Source organism: Natrix helvetica (genome assembly GCF_964273705.1).
Source record: "Natrix helvetica genome assembly, chromosome: 2".
In the NCBI taxonomy this organism is placed as follows: domain Eukaryota; kingdom Metazoa; phylum Chordata; class Lepidosauria; order Squamata; family Natricidae; genus Natrix; species Natrix helvetica.
The window spans coordinates 149517377-149530244 of record NC_138552.1 but is presented as its reverse complement, the minus strand read 5'-3'; positions in this window follow the sequence as shown (position 1 = coordinate 149530244).

Here is a 12868-nt window from a genome sequence, read left to right as displayed (position 1 = left end):
AGATGGTAAGCCCGTGCCAAGATCATTTGCAGGGATTCTGCTGTATTGAGGAAATCCTGTCTGTAAAATGGTTCGGGGTGGGCTTCAAAAATTGCAGCAATGGGTTCGCTGCCCGTTGCTGGGTGGGCGTGGCCATGGCGGGTGTGTCTTAGTTGGCCTCCTGCACCACCGGGGGGTGGCGTTTTCACCCTCCCCAGGTTCAGGAGGCTTTTCTCGAGCCTCCGGGAGGGCAAAAACTGCTTCCCCTGGGCTCCGGAGGCCCTCCACAGGCCAGAAAAAGGCTGTTTTCAGACTTCCAAAACCTTCGGTAGGCCCATTTCCCCCCTCCCTCCCCGAGCCTCCGTGCGGGGCCTGCACTTACGTGGCATGATGATTGGACCACCTGGAGACTCCTGGGAGGGGTGGGCTGGGTTGGGCATGGCCAGCCAAGGGTGGCATTTGGGGGTTCGCTGAACTGGGCAGAATCCTAGCTGGAGGATCACCCAAACCTGTGCGAACCCCCAGCAGCCAACCTCTGAATGGTTCCTATGTACAATATTGAAGGCCCAGTCAGAAACCTTTCTTTCTGGCTGTATATCTGGATTAAATCTTCTCCTCCTAAAAACACAAATATGAATGAAAGACAGGTTGGACTTGAATGAACCTCATTGTTCGGATCTGGTGCTGTTGTACTTCAAGCCAAACAATGGTGTCAATGAATGAAGACTTAGACAAGAAGGAGCCTCAAAGTATGAAATTTAGATATTATTACTGATTTTAATACAGTTTGTATTGAACACAGCCTTGAAATATTTCAGAATGCTTTCTGCCACATTGGGATAGTGGTAATTGGAGACTCAGCACTGTTTAATTGGTGCATTCTGTGGTATAAATAGTGGGGAAGAAGAAGATCTACTTAGAAATTATGGAAGGATTTGGACTTGTATTATGGCAAAGTGGTTTGCTTGTGGTTTGTATAGCACAGTTTTGTAGTATGAATATTGTACAAATACGCAGACACACTAATAATTCTATTCAGTATTTGGTAAAGTGAAAGGAGAAAAATATTTCAGCATCACTGCTCAGGAACTTTTGAAATGCTTGTTATGGAAACTTTTAGAACTTTGGTCTATTTAGAATTTCTAAGGGAGGAAGGTCAGAGGAGGGAAACCATCATTTGAGGAGTATCTCACAATATTAAGTCAAGATAAACGGTGGTCTTTTGTGCAATAAAGAATGGAAAATATTTTCCTCCCAGAAGACATTCCTGGAGAAAAATATTCACATATGGTAATGATTTCCTAAACATTTTGCAATATGAAACAAAGGACAGGCCAAACATTTCGATCCTGGAAATAGAATTCCAACGGATCACCCTGGCAATCCTACTTGATGGAAACTTCATTTGAGCAACGGAACTTTAATCTGTGGACCTACAAATTTGTTTTTTCACCCTATCATGGATTGTAGTTTATAATCCTAATGGTGATAGAGAGAAGAATGACAAATTGTTAGTGCATAATATTCAACATAGCAACCACTGGGCAGAAACTAAACCAGGCAGTCCTCCAACAGAGTTGCTTATAATGTGCCATGGGGAGAGATAAGCTGTAAGGGAAAGCATGTAGTTTGTACAGAGGAAATTGCAGGTTTGTTACCCACCATCACTAGGGAAGGTTGGGAACCTCCTGAGAGACATCCTGAAGAACCACTACAATTCATAAAGACAGAGTGGAGATACTTCTGCTTCAGGGGTGGGCTGCTACGGGTTCGCCCGGGTTTGGGAAAACTTGTAGCTAACATTATGGCCATTTTGGAAAAACTCCAAATCCCATCCCTGGCTGGCCCTGCCCACCCCGCCCCTGCTACCCCTCCCCTCCCAGGAGTCTCTATGTTAAGTGCAGGGCCCACACGGGGCTCGGGGAGGGCAGAAATGGACCTCCCGGAATTTCCGGAAGGCCAGAAATGGGCCTGTTTCCAGCCTCTGGAGGGCCTCTGGAGCCTGGGGGAAGCAGTTTTTGCCTTCCCAGAGGCTCAAAGTTCAAGCATCCGGAGCCTGGGGAAGGCAAAAATCCCCCCCCACCCCGCCGGTGCAGGAGGCCAACTAGGCTATGGCCACCATGGCCACGCCCACCCAGCAACCAGGCAGAGAACCCATTGCTGAAATTTTTGAAGCCCACCTCTGCTCTGCTCTATAGTTTCTTTCATTTTCTTTGTTGTATTAATTCTGTAGGCGCGGAATCTTTGGTGAAGATATTCCTTGGCCACATTATCTGGGACTTCTAAACTGTATGAAAATAGATAGGTGCTATACTAGCCATTAGGAAGAGACTAGGTAGAGAGGTGACCACTTGGATCTAGGATGGTTATTCAGAATCTACAACTGGTCCAAAATATAGCGGACTGCTTATTCACTGACATTTGATGTTGAGACATTGTCAATACCTTTCTCAGTGGTGAAATTCAATTTCTTTTACTACCGGTTCTGTGGGCGTGGCTTGGTGGATGGGGTATGGCTTGGTGGGCATGGCTTGGTGGGCATGGCAGGGGAAGGATATTGCAAAATCTCCATTACCACCCCACTCTGGGGCCAGCCAGAGGTAGCATTTGCTGGTTCTCCGAACTACTCAAAATTTCCACTACTGGTTCTCCAGAACCTGTCAGAACCTGCTGGATTTCATCCCTGGCCTCTTTGCCGAAGGGCAAATTACTAGCAGTCTTGATGGAGATTGTGGGCAGGATAACTTCTGAAGAGGTCATCCCTCATCCAGCAGTTTTCATTAATTAATCCAGTTTTTAACTTCACCTTTTTATGGAGGCTTGTTGAAACAGTGATGTTGGACTAATCCCAGAAGAAGTGGATTATTTGGATATTTTTCAGTCAGGGTTCAGATCCAAGTATAGGGCTGAGGTGGTCTTAGCCATTCTCTTGGGTGACCTGTGTAGGGACCTGAATAGAGGTAGTATGCTCCTTTTGGTCCTGTTGGACTCTCAGTTTCAGGCAGAATCTCTGGGGAAGATGGTCCCAGTCAGATCGAGCCCAGTGTGCTTGCCTTCAAACATCTTTCACCACAGAGGGCTGCTTCTTCTCTTCTGCCCAGCGAAGCCACCACTTCTGCCTACTCCCTGCTTGTCCAAAGAGGACATTTTCCCTTTATGACAAGTGAAAGGGACTCTAAACTGAGCCAAGCCATGGCATGGATTAAGTAGGCAAGGGTAAAAAAGGATTTTTAGGAGACTTAATTACATTGATTTTCTGTGCTTGCTAAAACCGTGAATCCACTAGCTTTCTAGATAATAAAATGTTGGATGTTCAAGTTGCTTTCATTACAGCATGTGTCATAATTTTGAAAACAGCATCAATATTTGCTTAATTTGCTGATCGAAACAATATCTTCCATATGGAGCAGGGGGCGAATGGAGGGAGTTCTTCTGTTTTAATTGTTATTTAAGAGTAAAGCAAGGTCTGCTGCTTGAGTGAAATGTGTCCAAAAGGCATCAGAACTGACAGGAATAGGTCTGTCTCTTAATCTGTGTTTATGAAAGCAGTATCGGTTAATAGAAGATGCTAACCAGGCATTTCCTATTGGTACCTTAATAGATTCTCTTCCCCTTCTCTCCTCCCCTCTTTCCCTCCCCATATCCTCACGGCAAACAGAAAGCAGATGCATCTAAAATATGGCCAGATGAGTTTTTGTTCTGCCTTGTTTGAAAGAAGGACGAACATAACCAAGCTAATACACACTTCCTCTTCAGCTGGCCGCCAGCTAGTCCTCTTAATGATGATACTGTGGTTTCCTGTTCTAACATTGGCAATTCAAAGCCAGTTTTAGGGAGCACTTCTCAAATGGAGACAGTAGTAGGAAAGAGGAGCACTCAACCTACAGCTGGGAAGGCATCATCCTCAGATGATTTGCTGTGTTGCAAAATATTCCAGCTTGAGGACAACTTTACGTGTTGCTGACATGTAATTCTGGATTTGCTGTTGCTAAGGGACCACTTGGTGCCATGGTTAGAGTGCAGTACTGCAGGCTACTTCTCCTGACTGCCGGTTGCCTGCAATTTGGCAGTTCGAACCCCACCAGGCTCAAGGTTGACTCAGCCTTCCATGCTTCCGAGGTGGGTAAAATGAGGACCCTGATGGTTGGGGGCAATAGGCTGACTCTGTAAACCGCTTAGAGAGGGTCTGTAAAAGCACTGTGAAGCAGTATAGAAGTTTAAGTATTATTTCTAGTGCTAAAAGAGAGTATCTTGATATCCCATCAGAGTATTTGTCCATTGAGTTGATGCCATCCTAAGTAATTCTTCTGCAAAAAGAGCTTGGCCTGTTCCTAGCAGAGGGATGTTTCAACTGTATCAGCAGGAGGGTTCCTCTCCTCCCCAAAAGAGGTGTGCCTCCACCCCACATGTGACTAAGTAACTTGGCTAGATGGGTACTCTATACTTAACTTGGGTGGGCAATGGTGAGGGTGGAGACATTAATTACTGCATCTCATGACACCACATTTCTGAGGTAACTCTGTTGTTAGATGTACCATATTACATCTGCAAAAGAAAAAAAAATCCAGATGACTGTTAGGTAGTAGTAAAGAATGACTAGTTCTACATCTTTTTCCATCTAACAACTGTCTGGAGTTTTGCTGCCCTGATATGTACCGTATTTTTCAGAGTATAAGATGAACCTTTTTGCCTGAAAAAAGAGGCTGAAAATCTGGGTGCGTCTTATACACTGAATACAGCATTTCTTTGCCTTCCAAACTCCGCCCATTCACCAAAATGGCCGGGCATAGCTTTTAGAAGGCTTTCAGAGAGCTCCTGGGGGCTGGGGAGGGCAGAAATGAGCGAAAAATGGCCCATTTCTTGCCCTCCCAGCAGCACTCTATAAGCTTCCTAAAGGCTACCCATGCCCTTTTTTTTTTTGATGAAAAATGGCCTGTTTTCACGAAAAATGGGCTGTTTTCTTCTTGTTTCCCCCCCTACCCCCTCCAGGAGCATTCTACAAGCCTCCTAAGGGCCATTCATGCCCTTTTTTGGAAGAAAAAACCAGGCCCGTTTTTGTGAAAAATGGACCGTTTTGTGGAGGTTTGCAGAGTGCAAAAACTTTTTTTTAAAAAAAATTCTTTTTCAAAACCTTGGTGCATCTTATACTCCGGTGTGTCTTATACTCGAACCGGTAATAAAAAAATGCAGGATTTCCTGCTTTCTAGCTAATCTAAATCGCGTGGCACAGTGGATTCCCCCCCCCCCCCGTTCTACTTACCTTTGTAGGCATGATTGGTAGCAGTTTCCTCCCAGATGTCATGATGTCCATTTTTGACGCTCTGCACTTGCGCAGAGGTGGTGCGTGTTCACATTTGCAAACCGGTAGTGAAGGTAAGTAGATTTCACCCCTGCTAAGTATCATATATTATTACTTAGTCAAAGCCAAATAAGAGGCTGCCACAAAGAAGAGGGGATCAACCTATTTTCCAAAGTACCAGAATGCAGAGCAGAACTTCTTGGATGAGAAGCAAAACATCTTCAAAGGAAAACCAGAAAATCCAGTTGCCTCTTGAGAAAGCACCTTTGGGACAGCCATGACCTGGATGACTGAGAATCTCCATAGGCATCTAACCAAGGAGAGAAGCAACCTAGAACTAAGGAGAAATTTATTGACAGTGAAAACAATTAGTGGAAGGGTTTGCCTTTAGAAGTTGGAGGCTCCAGCACCACTGGAGGCTTTCAAAATGAGACTGGACTGCCATTTATTTGAAATAGTATAGGGTCTCCTGCTTGAGCAAGAGGTTGGACTAGAAGACCTCAAAGGGCCCTTTCAACTCTTATTCAGTTAGCATTATGATTTGATGAGGCTTACCAGAACTGAGCTGCAAATATACAGATGTCCATCAGATGGCAGCATATAAGTATGAAAAATACTTCTGCATTCTCTCCCTCCCTTCCTCCAGTTCAGGTAGACCTTGCTTAACCTCAAGGTGAGGTAGCCAACTTCCAGAAGTCAAGGGAGCAATTCATCTGGTCTTTTGGAAAGCACCAGGAAACTTTCAGAGGATGTGGTAAGGATACCAGAAGCAACAGATCCACTTCTTAGGCTTTTGGGACGTGTTAAAGATAGAGATGGAAACAGGAGATCTACAGAGGCAAAAGACACCCATTCAAAGTCTTACGATGGTCCCAGCCAATGTAATAGTAATATGGTGTAACTCTGGCAAGGGTGGATGGAACATAATAAACATGAAAATCAGAGTGGATACTGAAGCTTTCCAGAGGCTTCTTTGTTCTGTTCACACCATTGTTGATTTGGGATTTTTGTGGGGATGGGGAAGAGGAATAAAATTCTACCAACAAAATTAGGTATTTTGCTAATAAGTTTCAGCAATGAGATCTCAAGATGTTGGTAGATGGCAAATGAAATGCAGGGCCCATGCCAACCTTGAAGGGTCTTTGGTGCTCTCTGAGCTTTCTGTCTGTTTTTCTGCAGATATTTCATTACCCAAACTAGGTAACATCATCAGTGTATCGGAGAACACCAAGGACACCTCATTTCAACCCTGAGCTACAAATGTTATCCTTTATTCAACCATAGATTTCCCATATCTGATGTTGATGGATGTAGCTTCTAATGTTTCTAGGAAAAATACAACAGTAAGAGAGGTGAAGAATTCATATTGGGCAATTTCCCCCCAATATTTTGACCACTATATGAAACCAAGCATTTAAGAGGCAGAATGTTTTTCCCCCCAAAATAAAAATTATATTTGGAGCACTGGTCATATCTATCCTTCAGTAAGAAGTAGATACCTACGTGCTAATTTTATCTTTGAAACCATGTTTGGTATAGACAGTAAAAGGCTTTGAGTGGGAGCAGGAGAGACAGATAATAGGCTATTTCCCAGTTGCCAAGCCAACACATGTGAGAAAAATACATGTTCCCTTACTTTTAAAAGTTTCAAAACTATTCTGTTTCTTTAGGATAGTCTTTAATACCAAGTTTTGTGTGTATCATAAGAAGCAAAATAATTATTGTGGTCCGTATAAATGCCTTGGTAATGCTAGGCCTTGATAATTCTAATGTTATGCTTGATGCTATTAACATAATGTTTAATTAGCTAAGTGTTCATGCTTTTATGCAAATATGGCCAGTTAAGAATCACTCTGCCAAAGAAATGAATATATAAGTTTGATGAGAAATTTGTGAGTGACATGTTCTGAACTGGAAATAAACACGGAGACCCTCTCCGTATGCAAATGTGAGCCATTAATTTCAGTAGCCATGTCCATGTCCGAATGAGAAGAAAATATGATTTTCAAAATGAAGCAATTGGATAATCAGTAGTCTTATTAGACGGCCACTTCAAAATTTAATGATTCAAAACGCATGATAGATTCCTTGTTCAATTACAGCGGAAATCATCCACTCCCCTTACAGTGAAATGTGCACATTGCTAGCAAAGAAATAAGCATGAAAAACAAAGCATCCACTTTGCCTTAGAAGGAAAAAATTTAGACTCTTTCTTTGAATCAGGTCGAGGACAATTTGGCCACAGCCAACCCATCCCAGCCAACTTGTCATGGCCCACTTGCCACAGGAAACATTCTGGTAGAACGAGAGTTACGCTAATATCGAAGAAATGTGAAGGGGGGGGAAATTGAATAATTAAAGAAAGGATGCCAAAGGAAAGACAAAATGAAATGTGAATGGCAAAAATTAAAATAATTTTAAAATTATTTTAAATCAAAATTCAATTGTCCTGCAGTCAGTTGTCCCTTGGTAAACTAGCCATGGTGACTTATCCCATGGTGAGTTGGACATGGTGATTTGGTCGCAATGAGATGGCTGTGGCGAGATGGCCTTGGAGAGCTGTTCCATTCTGCTTTGAATCAGGGACAAGCGACCTGTAATTCCACCAATACTGCTGAATTAGCAGTCCCAGCAACACCAGCCAATGTGGGCAGTAACAAAGAATGCTGGGGATTGTCATGTATCTATCAACCCCAGGAGATGCATATCTTCTCAGTTTACATGTTAAAACTTTGTTGTATCTGCTTCTTTCTAGTATCATTTGGATTGGCAGGCCTTCCCAAGCTGATGCCATTTATGTGTACAAAACTACACCTCAAATAAGGTTGATCTGTCCATTCAATATCCATATAAGGCCCTGATGGCGAACCTATAGCACACAGACCACTCTCCCTGGGAACGTGAGCTATTGCCCCAGTTCAGCTCCACCGTGCACGCCAACTGATTTTCAGGTCTCTGCAACACATGCGCGGGGAGAGGAGTGCATGCGGGAGACACAAGCGCATGCACAGGAGGAGAGGGGGAGCACAGGGGTGGGGTGTGGCATGCCTCTCTGCATCCTGTTTTTGGTCCCAAGAGGCTGCAGGGAGGCCTACTAGGGCCAAAATGGGACCTGGGGGTGGTGCAGCATTCCCCCTCCCCCTGTGGCCCATTTTTGCTACCAGCAGGCTGCAGGGAGGCCTACTAGGCTCAAAACAGGGCACAGGGTGGTGTGTCACATGGGCATGTGTGGGGGAATAGGGTGGGGGGCATGGGGATGTCACATGCGCATTGCATTATGGGTGTGGGCATGCTGGCAGGCGCATGAACGCACTTTTGGCACACGACAACAAAAAGGTTAGCCATCATTGCTATAAGGAATCCTGGGATTTTGAGAAGCTATCAAGAAAGGAATGTTGAATTATGAGCTTAGGTAACTAAAGAAAATAATAGATTTTTTAAACATTGAGGAACGCATTGGATTGAAAACCAGGGGTTGATTCTTATTTAGTACAGTTGAAGGAGAGACACATAACTTTCTTTTCTAAGGAATTCGAAGTGTTCACTTCATTAAAACGCTTGTGTAACATTTCTAACAGGTCAGAGAGCTCCCTGCATTTTCTTAAATGCATATTAAACCTTCCAAGATTTCATTCTCTTTTTTCTTCTTTCCTGCTTGAATATCATCTATCCATGATAATCAGAGCACAAGGACCAATTAAGCACAGCATGGGCCAGCAGAGAGAGGCCACGAACGCATAAATGGCAGCTATTGAAGCATTGAGTAAATTTAAATCAAGTGACAGCTTGTGGGATGTGGTTAGCTTCATACTGGCAATTGAATATGCATGAAATATATTGGGGACTTTAAATGCATGTTTATTGGGAGCACAATAGCAATTTATTGTCAACATGAGATTTCTGCCAAAATACCAAGAAAATGCTTTTAAAATCTTCAGGGGAATCTTTTCAAGAGAATCATTGTTGGTGGGACATTCGAATTAGTTATCCAATTCTTCCTAGATTTAAATGCCATCAATTCGGGAGGAATATATTTTAAAATAAATATGCTTGATTGTTGCTTTAGCTTTCCATTCTGTTCTGTATTTTATTGAGGTCCTTAAGAGATCTTCCAGATATCCCACTTGTTTATTGACATTTAACGTGATGTAATTGGTTCTGTTGTTTCCCCAACAATGGTTTTAACAACTGTAATGTTATCTGCCTGATTTTTCTTGCCAGGCTGTTGTTTTAAATCTAGCGATTTATGTATTGTAAGCTACCTAAGGCCGCAGTAGAGGTAGCCCGCTCAATTGATAAAATAAAACATACCAATTTTACCATGTTCTACAATTCCACATTTAGCTGTTGGTTGTTCTGATCGTGCCAATATGTCATTCATTCATCACTGTTTATATACATTCTTTATATTTTAAAAAACATCTAGAGATAAGTTGTACAATATTTGATTGCCCCCCTCAAAAAACTGTCTGTCCCTACATGTTCCAGATGGCTTTTAGTGACACCGCATGTGCTTCTTTAACTTTACCCCACTCTTATTTTTCCAGCTACTTTTCCTCCACTAGAATCATTGTGCTTACCATAGAAAACTAAGGAAAGAAAAGTGTTCTGCATAAATTCTTGTCAGGAATAGATGGGGTTGAGGTGAATTAGAATGAGTAGCAATATCAATAGCATTTAGACTTATAAACCACTTCACAGTGCTTTACAGCCCTCTCTAAACGGTTTACAGAGTCAGCACATTGCCCCCAACAATTTGGGTCCTCATTTTACCCACCTCGGAAGGATGGAAGGTCTGGATTGTTATTTAGACAGGGTCCTCCTTCTCCAGTCATTATCTCCAGAGGGGGGAGGGAGGGAGGAACAATAAACATGATTTTTCCATCATTTTATTAATGCAATGAATTCAGAAAGTATTCAGACCCCCTTCAGTTTTTGTCATGTGGCAGCTTGATTCTACAGAAATTTTTGTCCTCATTAATCTATATGCAGTACTCCATAATGACAAAGTGAAAACAGAATTTTAGAAATGTCTAAAAATGAAAAAAAAATGAATTTCAACATCAAAATGAAAGAAGGATTAGAACATTTTGTTATTGAATATTATGGATGTTTAGCTAGAATAGGATATAAAGATTCAGTGTTATTGGAGGATTTTAGAAATAGTAAATGAAATGCCTGTATGTGGTTATGTATTAAATTTTGGTATATTTTATGATGAAGGACGTTTAAACAATTATAGTCAAATGAAAATGGAGGTATGATGATGGTAACATGTATAAATATCTGAGTTAAAATACTTGAGTTAATATGAAGTATATTTGTTGACTGTAGAAGAGATGCACGTAAGCTTTTTTGTAACCAACTGATAACACTTTCTACAGGATGTAAAGGAGGATATGTTGTGTTTGTCTTGAAAAATAAAAATTTTAAAAAAACTTTTAAAAAAATGAAACTACAATCACCCTGCAGCGTAACAAAATTGACAAAAGTGAGGGGGGTCTGAATACTTTCTGAATGCACTATAGCTTGCAATAAGACAAAATAGACAATAGGCGTAATATTTGTTCCTCCCTTTTTTTCATGCACTAAGTTTGTGTGAGCCTGCAAGTAACAATTCTTTCATTACACATTCTCTTTATTCTCAAACCCCATAGCAAGATTACATTGCTTGGATGGCTTGTGCTTGAATATTCTGGTGCTAGCTTTTATTCCAATAGCTCCTAATGCTTTAAATTCCATTAGGTCTCCCAAACACACAGGGGACTGAAAGCGACTTAGTGATTCGTATTTAAGTTGATGCTAACCAGGGGGGAGCCTGAGCCCAGTCTGGAATACATGCAGCTGCTTTATTGCAACTGGAGCAAGTAAAAATGAAGTAATAAAGGACAAAGATGATAAGAAAAAAATTCTGGAGAACAGAAGGAAAATCATAACTCAGATTTACGTAGTCAAAAACACTAGGCTGCAAGCTGTTCCTATGTGAATAATAGCAAACATAGATTTTGGAATAATAATGCTAGGTCCTATGAATGTAGATTATGATGTTGCACTGAATAGTTTTCAGTTATAAAAAAATAAGACGACGACAGGGCATCAAATCCAGAAGAGCCTTATTGAAAACAATGTGAAGAATGAAATGGGCGGCCAGATTCGAAACCTGGATCCAATAAGTGTAACAACCACAATAGCAACTGGCATCGTTATTGTTCTTATTCATATGCAGTGAAAAAGCTACACAATCATCTCTGAGAATTGATGCAGGGAGGAAATTGGAGGCAGGGCACGGAGAGAGGAAGCGATGTGATGAAATCATTGCTGTGTGGTCTTGTTCCCTGCGTTCACTCTGATTGTGTGTTTTATTCACTGTGCCCATTAGTACTGCAGTGGCAATCAGAAAGTGGACATGGTTTCCATCCATCATCCCGATTCAACAGGAAAAGGAAGCAGACCATTTTAGTTACAGCGCATTAATGATCATTACTCTTCTAATGAAGATTTGTGTTGCTTTCTCAAGAATCCTGAAGCTAATTTGTAACTTATTTGTGGTAATACAAATTATTCCAGAGCTTCTGCCTGCTTGAATTTAGCTCATAAGATTGTTCGTGCTAAATCCTAGGGGGAAAATTTCCATGTGTGATGGATCAACAGATTCACATATAGACATTGTATTTCAGTGTTTCTTTTAAGACGTATGGATTTTACGTCTTAAAATTGCCACATGCTGGCTGGGGAATTCTGGGAGTGAAGTCCACACGTCTTAAAATTGCCAAGGTTGAGAAACACTGCTCTGATTCATCCAATAGACCTATAATTGACAAACGATGGGCATGTGTTCAAACTATGCAATATTCATATATGCACTCAGCATCACATTGGATGGACATGCTGTTGCTTCTTAGAAATATTACTGGGAGTTTTTATTTCTAAAAGTTTAAACTAAACTTTCAAGCCTTCCACTTAGCCCTTCCCATTGCAATCGGTGTTTAACCTTAAGCCCTTTGGTTTTTCACTCTGAAGTTTGTTCTTCCTTAATTTTTTTTATTTTTTATTTTGCCAATGGCTAGGTACTATAATTGAGAAATAGTATGTCTGATGGCTTACTACAAGAAAGGATTAGGAAAAATAAGTGGTTTATTTTTGGTATAAGAACTGAGTTGAGGCCTAGAAGGGGGGGTTTATAACCCCTATTTTATAGGACCACTAAAATCACATCTGTATGTGATTTTTGAACCCATATGGTCTATTTTCCAGTATTTTGAGGGGGTAATAGTACAACTGCCAGATTTCCATGCCATAGTTAAACAGTACACTGACCCTCCAAAATCCTAGTTCTACACATATAGGTGAAATCGTCCAACTTGCTTTGCAGACCTCAGCTTTTTAAAAATTTCTAAGTGTTACCCTTGTTCACACAAAGTTTACTTGCTACTGGGCTAAAGTTTTTACCTGTAAATAATCATGAGGGCTGCATTGTGAGCTCAAAATTTCTACGTGTACTTCTCCCTTCCTGTTTCAGGCATCTAGCAGAGTCTTCTTTTACAGATATTAGCATCATAGTGCTTGGAGGGATAAGTGATAATATGCAAA